Genomic DNA, 22,944 nt, shown 5'->3' with positions numbered 1-22,944 from the left:
GACAAGCAAAAAAAAGTTAACATTAAAGTAAACTTGCGTACATTTCTAACTTGTTTCCCTAAAATAGTTAAAAAAAACATGTATCTTTCTTACTCTTAAATTCTAAGGGAAATAACTACAGCTTTTAAAGTCAAGATGCTAATACATATTTATTTTTATTAGAGTTTAAATTAGTGTGCAAAATAGTTTCACCAGTGATTTTCATGCATGTTCACTTTCATTGATTAGCTCCCCAATGTCTACCCTGCCCAACCCTCCTGCTACTAATCTATCCTCCCCCAAGTAACTAATTTTGATATTTCTAAGAGGCTATTTTTTTTTACTTTTTAACATTTGTAATTGGGTTTTTAAATTTACATTTCAAATGTTATACTTTTTCCAGGTTTCCGGTCCATAACCCCCCTATCCAAAGCTCCCTCCCCATTCTTCTACGAGGATGTTTCCCCCAACCATCCACCCACCACTTCCCACCTCCCTTCACTGATATTCCCCTATACTGAGGGGTTGAGCTTTGGCAGGACCAAGAGTTTCTTCTCGCATCGGTGCCCAACAAGGGCATCCTCAATTACATATGAGATTGAACCATGGGTCTGTCCATGTGTACTATTCGGATAGCGGTTTAGTTCCTGGGAGTTTTGGTTGGTTGGTTGGTATTGTTACTCTAATGAGGTTGCAAGTCTCTTCAGCTCCTTCAATCCTTTCTCTAACTCCTGCAATGGGGACCCCTTTCTCAATTCAATGGTTTGCTGAAGGCATTTTTGTCATGCTCCGGCAAAGCCTCTCAAAAGACAGCTACATCACACTCCTGTCAGCATGTACTTCATAGCATCAGCAATATTGTCTGAGTTTAGTGGTTGTATGTATATGGGCTGGATCCCCAGATGGCACAAGCTCTGAATGGCCATTCCTTCAGTTTCTGCTCCAAACTTTGTCTCCATACCTCATCCTATTAACAGTTGTGTTCCCCCTCTTAAGAGGGACTGAAGCATCCACACTTTAATCATCCTTCTTCTTGAGACTCATGTGGTCTGTGGGTTGTATCTTGGATAGTTGAGCTTTTGGTCTAATATCCACTTAACAGTGAGTGCATATCATGTGTGGTTTTTTTTTTTTTTTGTTGTTGTTGTTTTGTTTGCTTGTTTTGTAACTGGGTTACCACACTCAGAATACTTTCTAGTTCCATCCATTTGCCTAAGAATTTCATGAAATGATTGTTTTTAATAACTGAGTAGTATGCCATTGTGTAAATGTACCACATAGTCTGTATTCATTACTCTGTTGAAGGACATCCGGGTTCTTTCCATCTTCTGGCTATTATAAATAAGGCTGCTATGAACACAGTAGAACATGGGTCCTTGCTATATGTTGGAGCATCTTTTGGGTATATGCCAAGGAGTGGTATAGCTGAGTCCTCAGGTAGTACTATGTCCAATTTTCTGAGGAGCCTCCAGACTGATTTCCAGAGTGGTTGTACCAGCTTGTAATCCCACTGAAAATGGAGGAGTGTTCTTCTTACTCCACATCTTCCCCAGCATTTGTTGTCACCTGAGATTTTGATCTTAGCCATACTGACTGGTGTGAGGTAGAATCTCAGGGTTGTTTTGATTTCCATTTCCCTGATAACTAAAGATTTTGGACACTTCTTTAGGTACTTATCATCTATTTGATATTCCCCAGTGAGAATTATTTGTTTAGCTTTGAAGCCCATTTTTTTTCCAGAAATAGGTAGAAGTTTATTTAGTTATTTTCCTCTTTTATCTCTTTCATCATCTTTTACCCCAATGCCAGGCTTTCTTTTTTTTCCCTCCATCTTTATTAAATTGGGTATTTCTTATTTACATCTCAAATGTTATTCCCTTTCCTGGTTTCCAGGCCAACATCCCCCTAACCTCTCGCCCTCCCCTTCTATGTGGGTGTTCCCCTCCCCATCCTTATTTTTTAATAAGGTTATTTGATTCTCTTGAGTCTACCTTCTTGAGTTCTTTGTATGTATTGCATATTAGCCCTCTATCGGACATAGGATTGGTAAAGATCTTTTCCCAATCTGTTGGTTGCCATTTTGTCCTAATGAAAGCATCCTTTGTCTTATAGAAGCTTTGAAATTTTATGAGGTCCCATTTGTTGATTTTAGAACATAAGTCATTGGTGTTCTGTTCAGAAAAATTTCCCCAGTGCCCATGTGTTCAAGGCTCTTACCCACTTTTTCCCCTTTTAGTTTCAGTGTATCTGGTTTTATGTGGAGGTCCTTGAATCACTTGGACTTGAGCTTTGTACAGGGTGATAAGAGTGGCTCCATTTGCATTCTTCCATATGCTGACCGCCAGTTGATCCAGCGCCATTAGTTGAAAATGCTATCTTTTTTCTAGTGGATGGCTTTAGCTCATTTGTCAAATATCAATTGACTATTGGTGTGTGTGGGTTCATTTCTGGGTCTGCAATTATATTCCCTGGATCTACCTGCCTGTCTCTGTACCAAAACCATACAGTTTTTATCACTATTGCTCTGTAATAGAACTTGAAGTCAGGGATAGCGATTCCCCAGAAGTTCTTTCATTGTTGAGGATAATGTTTGCTATTCTGGGTTTTTGTTATTTCAAATGAATGTACAAGTTGATTTTCCTAACTCCATGAAGAATTGAGTAGGAATTTTAATGGGGATTGCATTGAATCCCTAGATTTCTTTTGGCAAGATGGCCATTTTTACAATATTAATCCTTCCAATCCATGAGCATGGGAGATCTTTATATATTCTGAGATCTTCAGTTTCTTTCTTCAGAGACTTGAAGTTCTTGTCATACAGGTCTTTCACTTGCTTGGTTAGAGTCACACTGATGTATTTTATATTGTTATGACTATTGTGAAGAGTGTCATTTCCCTAATTTCTTTCTCAGCCTGTTTATCCTTTGAGTAGAGGAAGGCTACTGATTTGATTGAGTTAATTTTATATCCAGCCACTTTGCTGAAGTTGTTTAAATGTCTTAGAGTTCTCTGGTGGAACTTTTGGGGTCACTTAAGTATACTATCATGTCATCTGGAAAAGGTGATAGTTTTGCTTCTTCCTTTCCAATTTGTATCCCTTTGACCTCCTTTTGTCGTCTGATGGCTCTGACTGACTAGGACTTCGAGTACTATATTGAATAGGTAGGCTGAGATTGGACAGCCTTGCCTAGTCTCTGATTTTAGTGGGATTGCTTCAAGTTTCTCTCCATTTAGTTTAATGTTGGTTACTGGTTTGCTGTATATTGCTTTTACTATGTTTAGGTATGGGCCTTGAATTCCTGATCTTTCCAAGACTTTTAATATGAAGGAGTGTTGAATTTTGTGAAATGCTTTGTCAGCATGTAATGAGATTATCATGTGATTTTTTTCTTTGAGTTTTTTTATATAGTGGATTACATTGATTCATTTTCATATGGTGAAACATCCCTGCATCCCTGGGATGAAGCCTACTTGATCATGATCAATAACCATTTTGATGTTCTTGGATTTGGTTTGTAAGAATTTTATTAGGTATGTTTGTGCTGATATTCATAAGGGAAATTGGTCTGAAATTCTCTTTCTTTGTTGGGTCCTTTTGGTGGTTAGGTATAAGCATAATTGTGACTTAATAGAAGGAATTGGGTAGTGCTCCTTCTGTTTCCATTTTGTGGAATAGTTTGGACAGTGTGGGTATTAGGGTTTCTATGCAGGTCTAATAGAATTCTGCACTAAACCTATCTGGTTTTGAGCTGTTTTTGGTTGGGAGACTTTTAGTAACTTCTCTTTCTTTAGGAGTTGTGATACTATTTAGATGGTTTATCTCATCCTGATTTTAACTTTGGTACCTGGTATCTTTCTAGACAATTGTCCATTTCATGTAGATTTTCCAGTTTTGTTGAATATAGGTTGTTGTAGTAGCATCTGATGTTTTTTTTAATTTTCTGCAAATTCTGTTGTTATGTCTCCTTTTACATTTAGGATTTTGTTAATTTAAATACTGTCTCTGCGCCCTCTGCTTAGTCTAGTTAAGGGTTTATCTATCTTGTTGATTTAATCAAAGCATCAGCTCCTGGTTTTGTTGATCCTTTGTATAGTTCTTTTTGTTTCTACTTGGTTGATTTCAGCTCTGAGTTTGACTATTTCCTGCCTTCTACTCCTCTTGGGTGTATTTGCTTCTTTTTGTTCTAGAAGTTTTAGGTGTTCTATCAAGCTGCTAGTGCATGCTCTCTCTGGTTTCTTTCTGCAGGCACTCAGAGCTATGAGTTTTATTCTTAGCACAGCTTTCATTGTGTCCCATAAGTTTGGGTATGTTGTACCTTCATTTTCATTAAATTATTAGAAGTCTTTCATTTCTTTATTTCTTTCTTGACAAAGTTATTATTCAGTAGAGCATTGTTCAGCTCCCATGTTGCGTGAGTGCTTTCTGTCGTTTTTTTGATACTGATGACCAGCCTTAGTCCGTGATGATCTGATGGGACATGGGATTATTTCAATCTTCTTATATCTTTGAAGACCTGTTTTGTGACCAATCATATTCTCAGTTTTAGAGAAGGTACCATGAAGTGCGGAGCAAAAGGTATATTCTTCTGTTTTAGGATGAAATGTTTTATAGATTTCTGTTAAATGCATTTGGCTCATAACTTCTGCTAGTTTCTCTGTGTCTCTGTTTAGTTTCTGTTTCCATGATCTGTCCATTGATGAGAGTGGGGCATTGAAGTCTCCCACAATTATCATGTGAGGCACAATGTATACTTTGAGCTTTAGTGATGTTTCTTTTATGAATGTAGGTGCCCTTGCATTTGGAGCATAGATATTTAAGATTGAGAGTTCATCTTGGTGGATTTTTTTCCTTTGGTAGTATGAGTGTCCTTACTTATCTTTTTTTTTTGATATTTTGGTTGAAAGTCAATTTTATTCAATATTAAAACGGCTACTCCAGCTTCTTTTTGAGACCATTTGCTTGGAAAATTGCTTTTCAGCCTTTCACCCTGAGGTAGTGTCTGTCTTTGTCACTGAGGTTGTGTTTCCTGTGTGCCTCAAAATGCTGGGTCCTCTTTATGTATCCAGTCTGTTAGTCTATGTCTTTTTATTGAGGAATTGAGTCCATTGATGTTAAGAGATAGTAAGAAATAGTGATTGTTGTTTACTGCTATTTTGTTGTTAGAAGTGGAATTATTTTTGTGTAGCTCTCTTCTTTTGGATTTGTTGGAAAAAGATTACTTTCTTGCTTTTTCTAGAGTGTAGTTTCCTTCCTTGTGTTAGAATTTTACATCTATTGTCTTTTTGGGGCTGGATTTGTGGAATGATATTGTTTAAATTCGGTTTTGTCATGGAATATCTTAGTTTCTTCATCTACATTAATTAAGAGCTTTGCTGGATATAGTATCCTGTTCTCATATTCCTGTTCTCTTAGGATCTGTATGACCTCCACCCAGTCTCTGGTGAAAATTCGTGTAATTCTGGTAGGTCTGCCTGTATATGTTACTTGACTTTTTTTTCCCCTATTGCTTTTAATATTCTTTCTTTTTTGTAGATTTGGTGTTTTGACCATTATGTGACAGGAGAAATTTCTTTTCTGGTCCAATCTATTTGGAGTTCTGTAGGCTCCTTGTATATTTATGGGCATCTCCTTCTTTAAGTTAGGAAAGTTTTCCTCTAAGATTTTGTTAAAGATATTTACAAGCCATTTAATTTGTGAATCTTCACTCTCTTCTATACCCATTACTCTTAGGTTTGACTTTCTCATTGTGTCCTGGACTTTCTGGATGTTTTGGGTTAGTAGCTTTTTGCGTTTTACACTGTCTTTGACAGTTGTGTCAGTGTTTTCTATGCTATCTTCTGCCCCTGAGATTCTTCTATCTCTTGTATTCTGTTGGTGATGCTTGCGTCTATGACTCCTGATCTCTTCCCTAGGTTTTCTATCTCCAGGACTGTCTCCCTTTGTGCTTTCTTTGTTGTTTCTCTTTCCATTTTTTAAATGTTGTATGGTTTTGTTCAATCCCTTCATCTCTTTGTTTGTGTTTTCCTGTGATTCCTTTAAGGATTTTTGTGTTTCCTCTTTAAAGGTTTCTACTTGTTCATCTATGTTGTCCTGTGTTTCTTTAAGGGAGTTATTTATGTCCTCCTTAAAGTCCTTTATCATCATCATCATAAATTGTGATTTTTAAATCCAGACCTTACTTTTCTGGTGTGTTTGGATATCCAGTATTTGCTTTGGTGGAAGAAATGGGCTCTGCTGATGCCAAGTAGTCTTGGTACCTGTTGCTTTGGTTCTTGTGCTTGCCTCTCACCATCTGATTATCTCTGGTGTCAGCTGGCCTTGCTGTCTCTGACAGTGTCTTGAACTTCTTGTAAGCCTGTGTGTCTGCATTCCTGGGGACCAGCTTTCTCCTAGTGGGATCTGGGAACAGAGAACTATGTCACAGGGTCAGCACTGAGTACAGACAGATACCATAAGGATCCTGTCCCAGATTGCTTCTGGGTTCCTGGGTCCAGAGGGCTCCAGGTGGGTTCCTCTTGAGTCAGGAATGTGAACAGAAGTGGTAGTCACCCGGTGTTCTCAGGGTTATCTGCACTTCTCAGAGCCCAGCTCTCCCCACCCCCCTGATCTGGGTAAGGAGAACTGTGAGACCTGGTCCCCTCCAGGTGCAGGCCATTGTGTATTTATTTTAAATTTGCCTAGAGCACCGAGACTTGAATTGCTCATAACTTCCAGTTATTCCACATCACCAAATCATACACTGTCATTCTGTAGTGTGTGTGTGTGTGTGTGTGTGTGTGTAATATATATTTATTTATTACTTTTCTCATTTTATTTAGAGAGTAATGAGCATTGCAAAACAGTCACCTAAAACAGAAAGATTATAAATAACATATTGAGGACATATAAAATTCTAATTATGATCTTTAACTACTTGTTAACTATATCATTTGGACTCAGGAGCATGCCCATTGTGTTGGATAGGTTTATGTCAACTTGACACAAACTAAAGTTATCTGGGATAAGAAAATAACTCTATAATATCAGGCTGTTGGCAAACCTTAGAGACATTTTTTAAAACCAGAAATTGATGTAGAAGTACTCAGCTCATTGTGTGTAGGGCCATCCATGGAATGGTGGTCATGGGTTCTATAAGAACGTAGGCTGAGCAAGCCAGTAAGCAGTATTCCTCCATGGCCTTTGTACCAGTCCCTGCCTTCAAGTTCCTGTGTCATTTGAGTTCCTATCCTGACTTCCTTCAGTGATTAATTACAATGTGGAAGTGTAAGCCAAATAAACCCTTTCTTGCCCAATTTGTTGTTGGTCATGAAGTTTTATCATGGCAATAATAACCCTAACTAAGATGTCATGCATTGCATAGCAGAATTAATGAATAGCTATGAACATAACACAACCATTATAAATAACATAAAATATGAAACCCACAGTAAGGAAAAAAATGGGTTGCTTTCCATTTCCAACTAATACTTGCAGTAATAAATTTATGTTTATTAAATAAAAGAATTCCCTTTATTGTATTTTAGTTTCTTTAAGTATGAATATCCTTTTAAAAATAGGTAGCAATGAATAGCCTAGTAAGAGCACCAGTGGAAGGGGAAGCTCTTGGTCCTGCCAAGACTGAACCCCCAGTGAATGTGATTTTTGGGGGGAGGGCAGTAATGGGGGGAGGATAGGGAGGGGCACACCCACATAGAAGGGGAAGGGGTTGGGTTATGGGGATTTTGGACCAGAAACCGGGAAAGGGAATAACAATTGAAGTGCAAATAAGAAATACCTAAGTTAATAAAGATGGGGAAAAATATTTCTTCAAGGTACTGAAGAGATGGCTCAGTGCATAAAATGCTTGCAGCACAAGTTTGTAGACTGGAGATAAGATTGGGGGTTCTGAGAAAGCTGCTGGATGTGTATGATGGCCTATCTACAATCTTACTACACATGAGGTGGACACAGGACAAGGTGGTTAATTGGGTAACTATTTGAGCCAAATTGGCAAGCTCTGGATTCATCAAGAGGCCCTGCTCAGTAAAAATAATGGATGTCTAGCAAAGATAACACCTTGGGTTAACTTCTGGTTTCCACACTCCATATGTACATTTATAAACATGCAAACATGAATATACACAAAATGCATATGACACAGGTATGCACATGTAAAAATATTTCTGCAAAATTTAGTTAAAAAATTATTCCCCCCCCCGTATATATGCATTTGTGTTTGTGTGTGCGTGTGTGTGCCTGTGTGCATAATTGGTAATCCAAAACCTTTTTATTCCTGAAACCACCACATACATATGTTGAGAATGCACTGCAATTATATTTTGAATGTAAATAACTGTGACTGTAATGGAACAAGTTTATGGTGAATGGAATACCTATCCTCTAGGAATTAAACATACAAAACTGAATGAGAAAATAAAAGATATAACACCAGGTAATGCCAAGTATCATGAAGAAAAATAAAGTTGCAAAAGATGAGAGAAAGCATTGAGATTCTGTGGTATGCATTCTTCAAACCAACAGGAGATTATACGGTGGGGGGATAACCAAAGAGAAATGTGACTAAATATAAATATCTCAAAGATTCAAATAGGAAATACTAATTGCAAGACACTTATTCAGAAGTACATGAGAGGTAGGCGTTCCCTACAAGCTCCTGCATTGAGTACATTGTCTCCAGTTGGTGGCACTATTTTGGGAGATGGCAAAAGCTTTATGATTTCCTGCTTTGCTCAAGGAAGTATCCCAGAGACTCTGCCTTGGAATATTAATGCATGATCATTGGTAGTGCTCTCTCTCTCTCTCTCTCTCTCTCTCTCTCTCTCTCTCTCTCTCCCTCTCTCTCTCCCCTCACCCTCTCTTTCTGTTGTATGCCATATAGTAAAACACCTACACCCCTAACTCACCCCATGCTCTCACTTACATGATGTTCCACCCAAGTGCACATACCAAATAAACCTGTCCGTGACCTCTCTAAAACAGTGAGCCAAAATCTAGAGGTCTTAGGTAATGCATTTTAGTTATAACTACAACAATCTTATAATATCAGCCAGAAGGAGAATGAAGATAGTGAGAAACAATGAGTAAGAGGCTCACAGTGGGAGTGAAGAAATGGACACATGGAGAAATAGGCAAGAGGAGAGAAATCAGACATGAAAATCTGAGCAAGATATTTATGATACGACATGCATACTGAAACAACCTCTCTCTCTATTGAGAGCAGAAGTGTACTTCGCTAGTATGCAGTAAGAAGAAATGTCAATCTACAAGGAGACTGTAAACATAAGAGTTGAGATGGACTTTAGGGGTATTCTGGGTATATGGATGTGCACTTGTATGGGGGAGGTTGGGAGACTGAACCCAGAACTCCATCCAGTTTAAGCATGTGCTCTGTCACATCACCAGTACATATTAGATAGATAGATTGTAGAGATGACAGATAGATAGATAGATAGATAGATAGATAGATAGATAGATAGATAATTTGATAGATAGATCAAAATCAATATGTGTGTGTGTGTGTATGCTTATATGTGTATATGTCATTATCCCTGAATGCAAACAGTGGAAGGAGAAATGACTCCTGTAAGATTTCCTCTGCTCACTACACACCCACTATGTTGTACACAAACCCCCCAACCCACAAAGTAAATAAATACAATGTAGTAAATATTTAAAATGACACTGAGCTATCAGAATGATGGTTAGTTATTGAGTCTAGAGGCTAGAAGGTAAAAGTAGATGGAAATTGATTTTAGAGTTCTAATTTTACAATAAATTCACTATAGATAACTTATCCATTATATCTCGTTGGAAACTACATTATAATTTGCACAGTGCCTTTGACAAAAAGGAAAAAAAAAGTCTTTGTCTCTCCCCACGGCAGTTTAGTTTGACCACACTTTATATGCTTCTTAATAATAAACCTAAGGCTCAAAATACAAGAATCATACATATCACCAATAAATAATTAATTTTACATTCACTGGGTATATATGTCCTACAGTAAGACAAGTATAATGCTAAAACCAGGCTCTCTGGATGCCTGAAGTCGAACAAACATGTTAGACAATGGAAACAAATCATTGCACTAAGCCCATTCTTGTAAGTGGGCTGACACCCAGCCTACGCGTTCTCATCTCAGCATTCATATGTTATTTAACTAAAAGCTAATAGAAGGCACTGGGGTAGAATTGTTAGCTCTCTCTTTCGACACTGAATCTCTGCCTCTTGAGCAGCTGTCCTTAGAGGAGGCCACCACACAGTCACATTGAAGGCAGCTGGCCTATGCCCCCTTTGATGTGACTGCATATGCACTTTGCCTATTGGACAGAAACCCACTCATCACTTAAAGGTTCGATGACCTGCAGTGTGTACAGCTCTGTGAGGCTCTACAAATATGCTTGGCATTATTTTCCACCACGGAGTTCTACTCCTGAAACATTTCCTCAGCAAAGGAGAATCCATGAGGAATACCCTTGTCTTCAGTGTACCCTGCTGTCCTGAGAGTTATCTTGACTAAAAATCTGGGCAAGAAATGAAGGGAAAGGCATGAGGAAAGCTTCAGGGTACAACAGCTTTATGGTTCGAGTCCTGACTACTAAATCTCAAGAACAATGCCTTAGCAAACTTATTTTCCCAACTCTGTTAAATGAGAATAACTTACATATAATTATGTATATGCAAATTATATATCTGCTACTGCATTCTATGAAATTGCACAGAAAGCTATCTTTCTTGACATAATACCCAGCATCCTGGTTCCCCAGGCATGTCTGGACATTACTCTTACGTTTCAACTCAAGAGCTCCGATTGACCACTGAGCTGGCCATAGGCGGCAGCACTTCACAGATGGTCCTAGCTTGCAGAGAAAATAAACCTGGTGAGAAGTTGTCTCCAAGGCAGTTTTATAAATCAGATTCTGGCTAGCAGAGACAGAGGAAAATATCAACTCTGTCTCCTCCTTCTTAAACTCTCTGCAATATAGTATATTTTCTGAAGTCAAGTGTTCACGGTCCGCTATTGCCCTAAGAAGCAGGAGGCCAGGAGAGAAGGAGCCTTGGGGGAGGGGTGGAGAGGAGAGATCTATGACACATTGTTCTTCGGAGAAAGTGGAAGAGGGACAGAGGTGTGTGGTCCTGCAAGGCAGAGGCCAGGCCGGTGCCTCCCACTCCCAGTAAGTCATTTATCACCTTGATGGTTTCAGCTCATTTGCAGCCAAGTTATTGTCACCCTTAAAATAATGTGGCTTGACAAGGAAAAAATGAAATCCTTGTGAAAAGTTACCTAGTCATCACACTCTGGAGTCAAAATATAGACTGCAGTATCCAAACACCAGGCTGGGCATGGTGGGGGTGGTATTTCCTCTCTCCAGCAGGCTTTGGTTTTAGAACAGGACATTAACATTTATGTCATGTTAACGTGCACCTAGGCATGGCGTGTGGCCTCCTGCCACAGACACAGAGAAACACATGCCCCAGCACTGCCTCTGCCTGAGCGCCAAGACCTTCAGTATAAATGGAGACGCGTGTTTCCTTGCCCAGAGAGTTAATAGCGGGCGACGACTTAAATGTTTGGTCATCCCCCAGTGCACAGACTCCATTTCAGATGTCAAGAAAGTACTAAATCTTGCTGCACTGTGAGTTACAACTAATTTTCACCCCCAGAACCAATTAAGCCAAAACATTCCCAGCCTGGAACCCCCAAACATCCTGCCCACCCCATTGAGCTTGCTGTGTGATCTCGGTCAACTGCTGGTAGCTCCTGAGTCTCTATTTGTAAAACAGGGAAAAACCGAGCGTTCCCAAGTATTTGCTGCCAAATGTATGGGAAGATAATAAACGCAAATGTTTTGTCTTTGGGTCATTTTCATACCTTCTAGCTTCTTTCCAGTATTACTTCCCATGCATATCATGAGACCTGAATTCTCAATCCGTCAGTCTCACCATCATCTGCTAGCCAGAGCCTTCGAATTGCACTATGTTCCCACGTTCTGTTATGTGCAGCATGAAGGACAGCCTTTTTGGAAAGCAAGACTGTCTAAAACGTGGCAAGTACTTGAAGAGGGTCCCTTACCTCTCTGTGTAGACCCTCGGATTTCCTCTCTCCTTTAAACAGGTCTTGAAGTGCCACCTTCCTTCAGCCTTTTTGTCGGTGGCCATTTTATTTTTCCCTTTCAAACTGTTGCCAAATCAACCCAAACTGTATCCTTCATGAAGAATTTTAGAACTCATCTTGATCCTTAGGGAGACCTGCTGTCCTCCTCTTTGACTCTTTGTCTTTCCTAAATACCGTGTTCCTGGTGCATACTGGGTGTCTGACCCTGAAGGAAGGTTTCTCATCACTTCAAAAGGGAAAGGCCTCATCTTTATTTCACTGACATCCTAAGTATCTTTTTCAGTCATCAAGGAGCTCATGAACTCTTTAGGAAATAAAGCATAAAATACAGGTAACAATATAACATTATAGTTGTTGTAGTTGGGTCCCTATATTGTATGTGTGCATTGTTTGTGTGTAGTACCCAATTAATCATATGTCAATACATTTTCAGGAGTATTCTGAAATATGACTGTTTCAGTGAGCCTTGCAATTACTAGTAAATATTTCTGATAATATGTTGAAGATTTCACCATATCTATATGTTTCTATTACAAATAATAAAGAAAAATAGAAGAAAACAAGAAACTCTGAGCTTAATCCAGGGAACAAGTATTTATTGAAAAACGAATCGGAGTCCGTATGGGTATCACAATGGATGACAGAGATCCACAAGGCATGCAAACTTTCATGCTAGAGTGACATAGCCATTAGTGGGTAGGAGCTGGAACTGAACATGCAACATGACAAGAATACCACAAATCAGTATATGAGAAGCCACATAAATGTAAAACATATTTTTAGGATCACTAATGAGTAAGACTAGATTTGCTTTCTGCCATTAAATATATTGGCTTCATTTTACACTTACAGGGATGCTAGATACTTGAAAAGGCAGACCTGTATATATCTATAAAATAGTAGCTTTTAAAGGTAAATATCACACACAGAATATGAATTCCATATGCATGCTACACATATCGGGAGCATGAAAAATTAAAGTCTCTTGCACACCAGGAAAATAAAACTCACCCCTTAATAAAACTTCTTTAATTAAGATTTCCCTTTGAGTACAAATATTATTGCTGCAAAACTTTTCAAAACAGCCCACTGGTTATAGTTAGAAGACTGATGCTTCGTAAAATATAACAATTTGTTTCACTGATTCACACTGTTCCATAGGAAGATAATTGGGCTTGAAAATGCATTTGGAGCCAAAGGAGAATAAGTACCGGATCAACTAGATACATTTATCACCTAAAACTTTAACGTTCTGTTATTGTAGCTATCTTAAGGCAATTTCTGTTATCATTTTTTTCAAAAATGGCTGGCAGGCATACAGATTTATCCAAATGCAGTCAATGACTGAGTACTCAGAGAGTTGAAAGAGAAGCAGAAAGGAACAGAACCTGTATGTTATGTTAGCTCAGATCTCTGTAGATTTAATAACGTGAGAAGTAAAATTTCAACCATGGTCTGTTATTATCTGAAATATTAACATGTCACACACGTCTCTAAGAAAATGAACAATGACTGATAATGTAGAGTCTAGTTCTCTAGTATGCAGGTTAAAACTTCATCAACTGAGCACTTTTTACACTGTGTTCTTTATAATTTAGTACCTCTATTCTCTTCATATAAAATATTTATTCTTATATATTGCCATCTTAATCATTATAATTAGACAAGTTAAAACATGTTTTCTTTTATTTTGGAATTTTGCTTATTTTTATAAGGGAATAGATACTGTATATTTTATCTTGCCAATATAGTTGACACTGCACAATTCTAATAGGATTAAAGTGAGGCCTCAAAGCACTCATAATACTACATATAATATAATATACATTGGTCATAAGAGGTCTACTTTTTAAATATATTCTCTAAAAGGGGAGGTGAAATTAAGATTTTTGAAGAAGTTTCCATTTCTTTTTGTGTATACTGCCAAAAACTTTACAACTAGATTTGAGAAGCAAACAAAAGAAAGAAATAGAACCGATCCTAGCCAGACCTTGCCATGAATGATGACAGGACACTTGTGACCAAGGACACAAAGGGATAGTGCAGATGGCTGGTTAGCCCCACTCCTTCACTTTGGGTCCCACTGAAGGCTGCTTACAGGGAGCAGTGACTTCCTCCTGCAGTAGAGAAAAGGAAAATATGCCTTTGTGTCATGGATGCCTTTTGTATGTAACACATATCTCCACCTCCGTGTCTCATCATTTCTCCAGATGTTTATCTCCTGCTATAGCAGGAGACCCACCCTTTTTCCTGTGAATTTGGTTGTGGGTTATTCCTTAGTACCTTTGAGACTATGATAAGGTTGACTTTATACCAGACAGTCTGTACTCAATGGAGCCTAAAATATTCAGTATCTAACTCTTCAGAAATAAAATTGCCTTTACCTAGTGTATAGAATGTATCAGCTTCAGATTAGAGCACCCAGCCTCAGGAAAGAAGTTCCTGAATTGTAAATCAATAAATGTGTACATTCACTCTCTCTCTCTCTCTCTCTCTATCTCTCTCTCTCTCTTTCTCTCTCTTTCTTTCTCTCTCTCTCAGGTTGTGTGTGTAAAATCACGAATCTGAGTAGCAGTCTACTTGCATGATACCACAAGAAGATGGGACTGCAAACGGATGGACTTTAATTTTCTGAAGGGAAATGGATTTTTATCACTGAGATTTTGTGTTGCTTAAAAAAAGACAGCTAAGTGTCCAAGTGGCTTGAAGATATTCCCACAGCAACATTCCTCAGAGCAAAGTCTAAAGCACACATCCCAAGTGAAAAACCTGATACATGATGCCCTCAGCAGAGCAAGGATAGAGTGTGGTTCCAAGAACAACAGAACAGCCAACAGGTAAGCAGAACATAGGACAGCCAGCAGAGGCACCAGCTGGGGAAGACACAGTCCAGATTACTGTGTGCAGAGAACACTGGGGCATGAATATGAAACTGATAGAATAGATAATGCATCTGAATGTCACAAAAGGGAATTTTGATTCCTGAAAGTCTTTAGATTATATTAAGAAGTAGCAAATTTAATGTTTTTCAAAACAAAGAAAATAACAATTTCAGGGAAAAAAATAAAAATTTGCAAGACATAATTTTATCATGGTTTACTACAGAGATCAGCTGTGAACAGTGGCTTAGTTGTAATTTTACAAACACTGGATATCCATCTAATCAAACATTGTCTGTCCTATATTGAAACAATGGTGGTGAATGAAACACATGCTTCATGGAAAAGGATAGACTCTTATTTACCTGATAGGATTAAATGGTAACACATAATGCTGGGGGAGGAAAAAGTATCAATAAACACATAAGCATGTGTCACTTATAGAAAATATACAATAATCTCTCAAAGGGGCAGAAAGGGTAGAATCAGGGTGGAGGTGTCCAGAGATTACCATTAAAATAAACAAACAAATTTATCATCAGGAGTCACTAATCTTTTAAACAAACATTCTAATTTAAATATATTATGCATAGAGGAAGTTCCTGGTACCCTTGCTACAGTCGATGAACCCTACAGCAACCACCAGCCTCAGATCAAAGAACAGTTTATCACATTTACCCCTGTCCTATACCGTCTTGCTAAGGATGAATTACCTCTTAATTATTCTTCCTTAATTTTCTCCCTTTGTGACAGTTTGAAGACCATGGTCTCTTAGTAATTTGGAGGATCTACTTTATGAAATACCTCAAAACAAATTTAATATTTACCTGTATCTTGTCTTCCAATAGTAATAATAATAAATTAACCTATATATTAATTTAAATCCTCTCATCACCTTAAAAATTACATGATTGTTTAACACATGATATAACTTTATTTTGTATATTCTTATGAGTCAGACTTAAGTAGTTTATGCAGTTAATAATTGTTATAATAATTGTTAATAATTACCTTAAAATAATTAAGTATATTTTCTTGCTTTTGATCTGGGCATTTCTCTGTCTAAAATTTAAATTGTAGTAAGTAAATTCTCACCATTATGATACTGACTGTTTTGTTTATGTATAGTTTATGTATGCAAGTCTAGATAAATTAAAAATTATTTCCTCAGGATGCTTAAAACTATTTCTAATGTTTTCTGACATTAATCATTCATATTAATAAGTATACTGCTAGTCTCCTAGATATTCTGTTCTGTCTGGTCTTTTTGTTTTCTTTACTACTCTATAAAATTTATTTATTTTTATTTCATATGTATAAATGTAGGCCTGTGTGTCTTTGTGCACCAGATGCACACAGTACCCAAAGAGGTGTGTTACAAGCCATCATGTAGTGTTCTGCCTTTAACTGAGGAGTCATGGTTCCATCCCCTCAATTGAGAATTTTAAGAGCTCTGTTTTATGATTAAACCTCAGGATAAAGGTTTTCTTCCAGTTTTCCTGGTGGCTGTTTTTGTGATTTAGATTTAAAGATGTAAGGAGTGGCATTATTCATTAATTCAGTAAAGCTGTTAATCTCAACTATTAGATTATTGTCTTTCCCTATTTTCTCTCTGGTGAGAAAATAGTTGCCTTGATAAGAACCTTTTAGAGCTTCCCATATTGTATTGCAGTGCTTAGTAATATTGTTAAATTCAGTTTAAAAAAAGCTTCCTGAAAATATGCATTAAGCTCACCTACAAAGTTAATAACACCATGAGATTATTCATATTAATTTATCCCAGGTAACGTTACTATGTTTTAGTTTTTGCTTTATTTGAATATAGCAAGCAGGCCTGAAGAGGTTTCTCAGTGGTTAAGAGCAGTTGCTTCTCTTGCAGAAGACATAGGATTGGTTGCTCGACCCCACAAGTCAGCTCATAGTAGTCTGTACTCCAGTTTCAGGGATCCAACACCCTCTTCTGACCTCCACAGATACCAGCCATGTACATCATACACAGATGTATATTTAGACAAAACACTCATAGACGTAGAATAAAAATAAATATGGTAACTCTTCATTACATTCCTTATTAAATATATAACACATTATTAAACAGATACAGGGTACATCTGTTTATGTGTTAAAGTAATCAGTGATTACATATAATCATTTCCAAGAATCTGAGAGTTCTCTTTATGTGGACTGATAGCATTGAAAGCAAAGGCCATTCAGTGTAATATGCTGATTTCTTTTCTGTGCTTATCTTCTATTTGTTCCAGCAAAGCTCAGAAAGAGGAAAAATGGATAAACCAATAATCCAACAGGTTAACTGTAATGACTTTATAATAAAACTCTGTTACTGTTTTGATATAGTCATTAATTTTCAAATTTTCTATCATGAACACAACATTGAAATCCTACAGAAAATGTTAGCATGGTTATTATTATCATTAAATATTTACAAGATCTTGACAATTTGTCGAATGAAGGGAAGGAAGTTAAAGACAAAAAGATAGAAGCGAGGGAGGTCTAGGCAAGGCATGCTGTGTCTTGACACATTTCATTTCATTTCTCAATATCTAAAGTAAATGCAAACTGAAGGGTCTGGTGTTGGTCACTGTGGGCACTTAAAACTCATCAGCCCCAAGTCTGCAAACATTTAGAAAAGCAAACAGACAGCCAGGGGTTCCAAATAAAAGCATAGGGCAGAAGTCAGCAAAGATCATTATGGCAATCTTCAAAGGCCTGCTTAGACCACACATTTGGATGGTAGCTCACATGCTCACCATTCAAGAATTCACAGGAGGAGGAAGAGGGGCTTATACTGGGTTTGGAGGAGGGCTAGAAAGTCTGGGTCCTGTACTAAACCCCTGTGAACTTAGGAAGTAACTGGGTGACATAATATTAGACAGGGACTAAGTGACACCAATCTAGCTCTGATTTTGGGAACACATTCTTTTTTGTCTGTCTGTCTTAGAGTTTATATTGCAGTGATTTAAAAAAAAAAAAAACCACGTCGTAAATTTGAAAGAGAATAAGGAAAGGTATATGGGGCTGCTTGGAATGAGTAAAACAGGGAGATAGGATTTAAAAAAACACAACAACAAAACAGTCTAATGAAATTATAATCAATAAGTATATTTTAAAACTATAAAATAAAAAAGCCTTAACCAAAAGCTACATGGGGATCAAAGTGTTTGCTCTGCCTTATAACTTATAGTCAGTCTGTCATCCAGGGTTTGGGACAGGAAGTCAAGGCTGAACCTAGTGGCAGGAACTGAGGCAGAGGCCATGGAGGATTGAAGCTTTTGAGCTTGCTTTTTGCGGTTTGCTCAGCCTGCTTTTTTTTTTCTTTTGTAGCTCTCAGAATTACCAGACTAGGAATGAAACTTCCTACAGTGAGCTGGGTCCTTTTGAAGAAATTATCAGTCAAGAAAATGTACACACCCACCATTCTGGGGAGGAGCAGTAACAAGACATTCTTGAAAAACCACAGAATTTATTGATGGTCACCTGACCCTCTGGTCCCAGTGGTCCCAGATAAGAGTTCAAATACATGTCATATACTTGCTAGCCAATAGATTCAAAGGTCAGTATGCTTAGCCAATAAGTTTAAACTGTAACCTTGCTGATGTAACCTGTACCTCTATAAAGTATAAAAATTGTTTGCTATAGCCATTCGGGGTCACCTTCTAGTCACTGGCCACGAGGGGCTGATTGAAGATTGACCCCAACAGGTAGGAAAATAAACCTCTTGCATTTGCATCAACAAAAGAAAGAAAGAAAGAGAGAGAGAGGACGAGAAAGAGAGAGAGAGAGACAAAGAAAAGACAAAAAGAAAAGAAAGGAAAGGAAAGGAAAAGAAAAAAGAAAGGAAAAGAAAAGAGAAGAAAAAAGAAAAGAAAAGGTACACATTGCCTACAGGCCAATCTAGTGGGAACATTATTCAATTGAAGTTGCCACTTTCTATGACTTCAGCATCTGTCAAGTAGACAGACAGAACTATCCAGGACTCTTCCTTTCTCTCTTCCTTTGCTATTGGAGCCTTACCTGCACCCCTCGCCATCATCTCTACTCATAGCTTTGTGGTTACCAGGAAAGGAATCTACTCTGGTTCATCTCTGTGAAGTACATGACTGTATCTTTTTACACATTGAAGCCAATATCAGACCTCTAAGGACCACAATATTACCTGCTGTTCTATTTTCTCCATGCTCCAGCTTCTCTCTGTAACTTCATTTTTTGGTTTTATTAAAAGCTTTCCTTCTCTTTCAATATAGTTCCTGAGCTTTGGCTTCTGATCCTGCCAACACTGGACCTAACTCAGTTTTCCCATTACTACTATTTTACCTCACTTCTGTACTTGGCTCTGTTTTTCTCTCTCTTTCATACATGATCCCACATCCCATGGACCAGGCTTGGCTGGAGTGGCCCATGATGCAATCAGTGATTGCGTAAGTTATATGAATAGAGTGATCTCTTGTAAGAATTGTGGATGAAGTCATCTTTCTCCCAGTGATTTCTGATTGAGAAGAATAGTTTACATACTTCTTTGAGAAAGAATTATGATTACTTCACCAGTGTGACTATAAAGTATCAGGTCCTAAAAGAGGATTAAACAGGAAAATATAGTTTTATCCCAACATATATGGCAGTACACTAAGTACATAATGTATTAATCTTGCCACAGACTTTTGTGACCATTCTGCATTTACCAGTAGGCAGCAAGTGCTTGGTTGATTGTTATGTTATCTTCAGCTTCATAGAAAATTTTCAGAGTTGACATCAGTGTGATATTTTATAGATGAAAGCATGACTAGGATTTGGGGTAATTTCCTCACAGATATATAATGGAAAAGAAATTCGGGGCAAGAATGCATGACTATCTGACTGGCTTATATAATGCTTTCAGAAAATGTTAGCTTAGCATCTAACCCATTACTGACTGTACTGTGTGGTCTGATGTGAGTCTCACATATTCTAGCCTCTGTTTCTCACTCAGAAAGCAAAGCTGTTCATTAGAATATTGCTATGGTCCCTCCTAGCTTCAACGTTTATGAAACTTTGATAAGCTTTTCTTATTATACACTATCCTATGCATAATTCACATCACTATTTATTTGGTGTTTTTAGTAGTAACTATTAGAATGTGCACTACAGGCAAATAATGATAATGACCCTCACTGAAATGACAAGCTGTCATTGTACATTCAGCACTAGAATTTTCCAGAGAATGTATTAGATGCATCTTGCTGTCACCCAATATCAGATGACTTCCATTGACACAATGTATCAAGTGTGAACCAAAGGATCCTTTCCACATATAAGCCACACAATAAACACAAGGAAGAAATGGGGGGGGATCAAGCAAGTGCTTTATAAATGTAAAAAAAAATTAAAGGAAGAGATGGGATGTATGAATGAACAAACAATGAGACCACTAAGTTTGTTGAATTTTAGAGGCCTGATGGGAATAGCCTTGGAGATGTGGACTGATATTGTCAAAAATAATTATTCATGAGAATTCATAGTAATCCCTGTCCACTTTAAACAAAACTAACTGAGCCTTTTAAGTTGACTTGAAATGATTTGGTTTTCATTTCTTTTATGAGTCAATGTTTCTTAGGACACCTGAGTATTTGAAGAGAACAGGAAGGAGAGAGACAACTTCCAAGATTTTAATTCAGAGAGCCAAACCAATCTAGTGCCTTGGGGAAGAGTGCTCTGAGCAGAGTGCAGCTGTGAGGCTGTTTCTTGTGACTTGTGTGGCACAGAGCTGAGAGAGTGTAAGGGACGGGAAGTGATGTGGAACCGGAATTCAGAGAGCTCCAAGTCCCACTGCAGTAAAAGTCTGCCCAAGAAGCAGCTGAGTACATAAAAGCTCATAACTAAAACCAAAACAGTGATATTCCCCATTGTGACTGTTTAGTCTTTCTGTAGAGACCCATGGGGTCCTGGCTATTATCTATTTTTAATATCACTTGACCTGAAAATTTATGCTACCATCTGGAAAAAGAGGAAAGCCTCCCTCTAATGTGAATAAATGAGTAAGAAGTCAAGAAAAATGGGGACGGGAGACTCATAGGGTGTTTAATGATTTTAAATCTGTTGATGCTGCTTATGTTTTAAGCTTTTTCCAAAAGTTGAAAAAAATTAGACATTCTAAACAATTGATCGATAAATTCACATTTACACATTGTAGTGTTTACCTAGTGTCCCTGTGTTCTAAATAGAGTGGGTTAAAACCTATTTATATGCATTCTTTTTATATTTAAACTAGAAAAAGACACTGCTCTTTGAGAGGTGTTATGGACTGTTTACTAATTTTTCTTATACCCTCACTTTTCTCTCACCTCTGCTGAAAAAAATCAACCATTTTCTACTGTTTCTTTCAGACTGAGTTAATGAAATAATTTATGGGATTAGACTCACTCTTCATGCAGTCAAAGAGGTTATGTGGAACCTGATAGGTTTTGGTAACTTAGAAACCTGGAATATAGATACATATAAACCTTTATCAGTGCCATCACCTATACCCAAGTGATTTAAAAGACAGAACATACAGATACAAAGGAAGAACTCGTCCTACAGTGACCAGTGGCAGGAAATGTGTACTGAGTCAAAGAAAGCTGTTACTGGATAGGGGATGAGCATGGTAAATCACCTTGGAGAAAATAATATTTGCTCAGGAATCATTTATATGGATGAGAAAATTGCTAATTTAACAAGAAAGGTCATGACAACTTTAATGACAAAAATTGATGTTTCTTTCATTTTGATTATGTTAGCCATTTAGACTTCACAACAGAGGTCACAGTGGAAAAAGTCACTGTATACCTGTTCAGACAATGATGATTTATAGACTGATGCTTGGATACTGCTTGTACTGATCAGTCCCTAAGATGGGGTGGCACAAAGCAGCTATACTTCTATAGTCATTACCTTTTTGAGAAAAGGGCTACCTCACCATAATCACCTTCTTTATCCTTCAGTAAAGAGAGTAACTAACTGATGATATAACAGCTATATGATCCAGCAATTCCTCTTCTCTGGATGTATATTTTGCATCCATAGAGTTTGAGATAAGGCTCCCAAAAATTATGTCCAGACTTTTGTGCCTACTGTGGCATCGTTCCCAATTGCAAGGACTGGGAAAAATCACCATCAGAAGATGAAAGGGCAAAGAAAGTACAGGAAATGCAGGCAATGGAATATTACTTAGCTTTTGTGAGATGCTTGTTTTGTCGTTTTAATGATATGGAAGAACCCAAGTAAAAATAAGCAAGAGGACACAACCATAAGTAAAATAAGCAAGATGCAAACATAAAAAAGCGTGACACCAACTATAAAATGAGTCTAAACTAGTTATGCTTAAAAAGAAAAATAAAGGATGCTTTCTAGGTGTTAAGAGTAGGGAAAGTCAGAAGATAAACACACAAACATAGCAGAGAGAGAGAGAGAGAGAGAGAGAGAGAGAGAGAGAGAGAGAGAGAGAATCATTTGAGGAGTTGCTTCCACCAGATAGCCCTAAGTGGTCATCTCTAACACATTTTATTAATTGCTGATTGATGTAGAAGTTCATTGTGGACTGTTCCAATCCTTGGTAGGGTCAGAGTTATACGAGGAGAGTAGCTGACTAAGTCAGGGGAAGAAAGAGAATAAACAGTGTTCTTTTATGGACATTATCCTTGCTGTATTTAGTCCCTGTCTTCAGGTTCCTGCTCTGGCTTTCCTCAATAAATGGATTGTAACCCGCAAAATGGAAGGAACCCTTTCCTACACAAGAAGCATTTGGTTGCATTTGACCATTGTTTTATTATAAAAATAGAAAACAAACTGGTACAGACACCTAAACATAATCTTAAGAATTATGTGAGAAAAACTCAGGAAAGGTATAGTGGCGCACACCTGTCTTAGCACGAGGTCATCATAAGCAAGAGGATCACATGCTTGAGGCCAGTCTTGTTTATTTAGTGAGATGCTGTCTT

General features: G+C 37.7%; 1 long non-coding RNA gene across 1 annotated transcript in view; it reads left to right on the top strand.

Moving 5' to 3' along the window:
- The window catches only part of LOC134481765 (uncharacterized), a 55,822-nt gene extending 33,106 nt beyond the window's left edge, over positions 1-22,716 (top strand). Inside the window, exons 2-4 of the long non-coding RNA XR_015637077.1 lie at positions 14,637-14,932; positions 18,317-18,640; positions 18,694-22,716. This is a non-coding gene — a long non-coding RNA (uncharacterized LOC134481765). The remainder of the gene's footprint in view (positions 1-14,636; positions 14,933-18,316; positions 18,641-18,693) is intronic.
- Positions 22,717-22,944: the final 228 nt, after the last annotated feature.

Source organism: Rattus norvegicus, chromosome 14 (genome assembly GCF_021556685.1).
Source record: "Rattus norvegicus strain SHRSP/BbbUtx chromosome 14, alternate assembly SHRSP_T2T, whole genome shotgun sequence".
NCBI lineage: Eukaryota > Metazoa > Chordata > Mammalia > Rodentia > Muridae > Rattus > Rattus norvegicus.
Note: the sequence above shows the minus strand (reverse complement) of the source record. Positions and strands in the feature narration are given on the sequence as shown.